This window comes from Marmota marmota, unplaced genomic scaffold, assembly GCF_001458135.2.
Source record: "Marmota marmota marmota unplaced genomic scaffold, marMar, whole genome shotgun sequence".
Taxonomy (NCBI): domain Eukaryota; kingdom Metazoa; phylum Chordata; class Mammalia; order Rodentia; family Sciuridae; genus Marmota; species Marmota marmota.
Genome location: NW_025999999.1, coordinates 6,646,527 through 6,653,203, shown reverse-complemented (window position 1 = coordinate 6,653,203; position 6,677 = coordinate 6,646,527).

The following is a 6,677-nucleotide window of genomic DNA, read 5'->3' as shown; positions in this document are numbered from 1 at the left end:
TGGGTGCCGAGGGACGGGTTGAGGGAAGGAGGCGCCGCCTCCTGAGCCCCGGCCCGAGGCGGCCTCTCCCCCCGGAAATAATCCATTGTCCCGCAGGCTGCGCTCGGCCCTGGGCTCTCGGGGTCCCCAACTGGACTGCGACGCTGTGATTAATGGGACTGCGGTGAGGGAGCTGACATGGGGAGGGGCCTCGGCCCTCCTCCGACCAGCCTTCTCCCTCAGCTGCCGCGAGTTCCGGTGCCTCTTCTCCGCTCTAATCTGAGGGATCTAGGGCAGCGGGGGGAAAGGAGAGGAAGGCTGCTGGTAGGAATCAGAGTTGGGTGCCTTAGTGAGTGTGGCGTGGAATATCTGGCGAGTCTGCATGCCCAGCGGTCTGCGTGAATGTGCCAGTGCATCCAGAGCTCTAAAGCCCTGCACAATGCGGTGGGGCCTGTGTGCATGGTAAGTGTACTATGTGCAGGGTGGGAATGTGGAGATGTGTGTAGTTAGGCATAATTGGGGTATATCAGGAGATGAAATCTCCCACTTCTGAGGGCCACACTAGCCCTAATGCCAAGAAGCTGGGTTTGAACTCTGGCAATGCCGTGGATCCCTCAGTAAGTGCCTGGCTAGGATCTGCCCTCTTGTCAAGCTTAGATTTGGGGTCACTTCACCCCAAGCCCCAATCTCTAGCAGTTGACAGTGTGATTCCTTTCCCCACTTCCTTGCCATCCACTGTCCTGGATAGCAGAGAAGCCCAGCATTTTTTATTCAGCTGGTCTTCTACTTTTGGTATTCTCTGTAGTATACTGTGTTTCAGTACTAGCAGAGCTCTCCTCTTGTCCTCTGTCCTGGGGGTTGAACCCAAGACACTTTACCACTGAGCTACACCCCTGACCCTTTTTATGTTTTTACTTTGAGATGGGCTCTTGCTAGGTTGCCCAAGTTGGCTCAAACTTTCCACCCTCTAGCCACAACCCCAACCCCATCACTGGGATTATAGATGTGCACCAAGATATTTGGCTCAGTAAAATGGTGCTTTGATTTTGGGGTCACAGAGCTATCCCCCTCCAACTCACAGGAAGGCCCTCATATGTAATTGGGAAATAATTTCTCTGTCTAAGGTAGCCTGTAACACCTGGGACAGAAAGCACGTCTGTGTGTCTATTCTGTTTGTGAACTGAAGCACATTGGCGCAGACCAGAGTCCCATTTTGTCCTTCGATGCTGACATTCACCTACTCAATTTTGATACGAGTGAGACTTCCCAGGCTGGTAAGCTCTACTCAAGAGCCAGGATATTTGAGGTATTCAGGAGACCAGGGTGTATAGGCAGCATAGTCACGAGACCATACTTTTGAGTCCCATAGGGTAACTTTAAAGTCCTGCCTCCTCCACCAGGAAGCAGGAGACCTGGGACCGGCTTGAAAGTATGCATTAGGTGTCTTTTGGAGCTGTGAGAGGATCCCAGAAAGTGGAAGAGGGCTATCACCCAGAAACCTAGAGCTGCAGTGGGTCTGGGGGATCCTCTCAGTGGCTAGAACTGCTCCAGAGGTTGTAGGGCCCCAGCCAGGACCCCTGACCCCTGCTATCACTGCCCAGCCCCAGCTTTGCTAAATTGCCTAGGTTATACTGAAAAGTTAACATCCCTTCTCCCCTTGTTCATCTCTGGATTAGGTTCATTAATCCAGAGATAAACAAATGGGTGGGAAGCAAAGTCTAGAGCCTTGTGCTCAACTGAAGACTCAGTTAAACACAAGGTCTTTGCACCCTGTGGACCAGGGACCAAGACCTGGGAGGTCACACCAAGTGACAAGTGACTTGCTGCCTCTGTCTGCACCCCCTGGACTGCTGCCCAGGGCTCCAGAAAGATTGAGGGGGAGCTCTGGGTTAGGAGTGGCCAGTGGGGTCACCCAGAGCCCATGAGGCACCAATACTGCCCTCACTGGCAAGCCCCTGGCCAGGTCTCTGCAGCCTGTGCAGTATTTCCTGGGACTTTTACTACAGCACAGAGATGAGCAGTGACATTCCCCTCTCCCCTTTCATAAATATTGCATCTTCCCAATGCAATTACAGGAGACTGAACGGCATGAGCGTTTACTAAATAAGATTATGGGGTAATGCTAATGCAGTTTATGTCTGCGCTCTGACACCAGACAAACTCCCTATTAATAACCTCTCAATGAGGCGCGAGGCTTGGATTGCAGAGCCAGAAGATGCCAGGGCTGCGTGCTCAGTAAAAATGCCCATAATGTGGTTGTCTCCCACTCAGGGACTCAGCAGGCCTGAGCCCTTTCCCAGAGATGCAGGGACCACCAGCCTCTCCAGGTCTCTAGGCCAGGAGCTCCCTCTCTGGGCCCTTTCTCTGGGCCTCTTCTCTGGAAGCATCCTGACCCAAATGAGGAACCTATCTATACCATTACCTCCTCTACTATGTTCTATTTCTGCCACTGGTCAGTCCAGCTGGCACCCAAGCCTCTCTCCTGAATCTACACTGTGGAGAGGTACCCACTTTTACCCCCTTGATGGGCATACAGTAAATGTCTTCCCAGACTTAGAAATAGCTCATGGCTCTATACTGCCTATCGGGGAGAAGCCAAAACCCTTCTCCCTCCATTTAAAGGCCCTTAACTTCTTTTCTGCTTCATCCATAATCCCTTCCCCCAATTGCTGACTACCATTGACCGTTGTGTACCAACAGGATGTAAGAACTCACAGATTTTCCTTCTATCTCTTGGGTGCAAAACCCTGGCAATCCCTCCCACCCCTGCCCCCAAAAGAAATAAAATTCCTATTCCTACTTCACAAACTAGTTCAAAGTACTATTTCCTCCCCTAATATTCTTTAGGTATAATTCATACATAAGTCTCTCCTCAAGTGGCCATTAGCACACAAGTTTTAAAAATTCTTTTTTTTTTTTCATAGATTTGAAGTCACAGAAACATGAGGTGGAGTGCTGGTCATGCTCTGTTTTTATGTGTGAAAATGAACAGATCAATTAGCTTCTCTGACCTTTTCTTTTTTCTTTTTTCTTTTTAGTTGTTGATGTACCTTTATTTTATTTATTTATATGTGGTGCTGAGAACCAAACCCAGTGCTTCACACATGCTAGGCAGGCACTCTACCACTGAGCTATAACCCCAGCCTGACATTTGCTTTTCTTGTTTATGAAAAGGGCATACGTCCTGCCTTTGAATTCCATCAAGCCATGTCAGACTCAAAATGAAAATGAAACAATGTAGAAGTGTCCCATTCCATTGCACACATCTGTTTTACTATTTCTTACTGCATTGACACTTACGTAAAATGTTTGTCATCCCTTCTGGTCTTGGAGTCCTTGGGATGTATGCTGTCCAGCTCTGCTCAGTTATCCCTGTTCAGTTGATGACCTCCTCAAATATCTCAGGTTCCTTTCTTTCTTTCCTAACTACATCTGCTTGAGGCTTCTTTAAGGTGGCAGAGACAAGATCTGGGAAAATATGACATCTGCAAGGCAGAAAAATGCAACAGAACTTCAAGATCAAGAGAGCCAGCCCCCTACCTCAGGCCCTACCCAAGGGTTCTTCTTGGCCTTCAATAAGAAAATATTTCATGTCCAAGGACCTCAGTAATGAGAAACCTGGAGGCCTGGGAAGCCTGCAGTCTCAGCAAAAGCTTCCTCACCTCAAAGTCCCTGGCTCTTCCTCCCTTCTCCAGGATTCCTTTGAAGTCAGTGAAATCTTCTAGTGGCTTCTGGAGCAGGCAGAGTGGTGAGAGGCACAGACAAGGCCACTTTCTGCCCCCCCTCCTGGAGCCTTTCATCAGCAATCCCTACCTTTCTACTATAGCCAAACTGTTCTGTCTTCAGAGAGGCCCTAAGGTCTGTGGGAACAGGATGTGGACCAGGGCCTGCTGGATGAGGGGATAGGGAATGCTATACCAAAGTCTCTAATCCCTCGCTCCTCAAATCTGGGGCTAACCTAGTCATGTTAGCATACACCTATCCCCACCTCCTACCTATTGTTCTTACACTGGGCTATAAGGGGCTTTGTTAAAGGCTACAAACCTGTCTCAATCTGTCTGGGGGCATTTCTGATTTACCACAACATCTCTTTGCTTAGTCATGAAGCATCACACCTGACTCTCTTTTTACTTCTTTCCTCCTACCCGCTCTTCTCCTGTCCAGTCTCCCTCTCAAATCTTTTCTTAGTGTTCTGTGTATGAGAAATCTTCCTTTTACACAACTTATGCATAGTCTATATACCAAAAAAACTCACATAGAAACACAGAGGAACATACAGACACCCCATTCTCAAAAAACACACATATATAAACTCCTAAGTATAACATATCAGCCCATCACTGAAGTTATGGGTTCCCCATGCAGACAGAAATTAGCACCATCTCCCACTGACACACATGCACTCAGGCATGCATACGACCACACAGATGTGCATATTCACACAAAAGAATGCTCAAACACAGATTAACAATCAATTAACATGCTAAGCAGTTTCTGAAGTTATGCTGCCATCAAAATATCCCAGGGTTTGTTAGGACTCGGGGATGTGGCTTTTCTTATCCTTGGTGGGAATTCTGTGTACTTATCATAATGTGTGTTCAGGGTATTTGGCACTTGTAAGATTGTGAGCCAGGATTGGGAAGAAACACTCCCCGGAAGTTACCTGAGCTATGAGTCATCCCAGAGGATCTGGAAAAGTAGGAAGCACAAAACTCTGAGCTAAGAGGTATGGTCTGTTCATTGGAACTAGAACCTGCCCATCATTTGCTCTCAGTAAACCAACACAAGATTCTAAGACAGGAAGCAGGAATCTAGAGGGCAGGCTCCAAAGGGGAGTGGACTTTGAGCAGGAAAGGAAGGAGCTATTTGGGTCTCTCTCAGGGAGTGGTCCTCAGTTCCAAAAAAACAGAAGGTAAAGATGGCATTTTTCTTGAAGATAGCCACTTGGGCCCTGATAAAGCTTGGCCTGAGTATGGCCAGGAAGAGCAAATAAGCTACACTAAATGAATTTGTTTTCACCTCTGTGTACTTCCAAAAAATCAAGCAGGGCAAAGAGAAATGGACTAGGGTAAAAAGTGGGGCTTCAGGGAACCAGAGAAGTATAATGAAAACCAAAGACATTGATGTGTTATCAACTGGATTCAAGTTCTTCTTCTGTCACTCTACTAGCTGTATGTTCTTGGGCATATACTTAACTTCACTGATCCTCAGTTTCCTCCTTTATAAAATGAAGATATGCTACATACTTCATATGATTGTGGTAAATATTAAAAGAGATAGAAATATGTCAAAGTGCTTAGCCCAATGGCTGGCACATGGCAATGGGTTCTGTGTGTAAGGAAAAGGTAACTGGAAGGCCAGTGTAAGAAGGTCTGACACCCAGGTGGTGAAGATTTAGAGGCTTCCTTCCTTAGAGTAGAGGCTGCTGGGACCAAGATAGGATCCAGAAAAAGAAAGGCACAACAAGCTCAAGTGCCTGTCCTTAGTCAGGGAAAATCTGCACAGTGGGTAATAATTTCACGCCAGACTGCCTGGGTTTAAGTCCTGTCAGCTTTGTGACCTTCAGTAAATTTCTCTATGACTCAGTTTCTTCACCTGTAAAATGATAGCACCTACCTGTGAATTTTATTATAAACAGTAAATTAGTTAATATTTGTAAAGTGCTTTGGATAGTACCTGTCATATAATAAGTTCCATACAAATGTATAATGAATAAATAAGAATAAACTTGGCTCCCAGGTGGACAGGGTATGAGTTCTGAGGACTCAGGGACAGCAGGGCAGCCACAAATGGGGAGGAAGGCAGGCAGCCTGCCTCTGGCTGTGAGATCTGCACTCTCAAACTCCCTTTTTTGTCCTCAGGTGCTGCGGTTTGTTTACCTTAGGAACAAGTTACCTATTTGAGTCTTCAAGCTGCTTAAGGGTTCGTTAAGGGGAAAGTGGTTATTACTTCATATGTTGCCAATGGCACTGTAAATTGGTCCCATCCTCCTTGAGTTATGTAACAAAAACCATGATACCACTCATATCCTTTGATCAGATAATCCCCTTTTGGGGACTGCATGCTGAGGAAATAAAAATGTAATTTGTGTAAAGATGTTTATAGCATCACTACTCATAATAGCTCAACCTTGGAAGCAACCCAAATATTCAACACTAAGGAAATGGTTAAGCCAGCTGGGGAACTTCAGCACAAAGGAATAGTACACAGCCATTGAAACTGCTAAATATGACATGGAAAGATGATGAGATGTTCCATGTTTCTAGGGGAAGATGCCAAGCACTGTTAAAATGCCAATATTCCTCAAGATAATTCACAGACTCAGTGCCCACTAATCAAAATTGTAACTAGAGATTTTATTGGAACTCAGAAAAAAATGATTGTGAGTTTTCTAAGGAAGAGTAAATAGGTGAACACATCAAATAATCTAAGGAAGAGCAAATTTGAGTGTAAAACATTTTGTTACCAGGCAATTAAATAGAAAACATGATGTAAGCACTTAAATAGACATTTACATCATGGGACACATTAGAGCTTAGAAGCAGACATAATCACACTGAAGAATTTAGTACAGGCAATAGGTAAAAGGGAGAGAGGAACATTGCTCAATAAATGATGTTGAGAAAAGCTTTGTTACTTAAAAATAAGTAAGTTGTTTTATATTCTATAAAATAAATGCAAGATGAGTTAAAGAATTA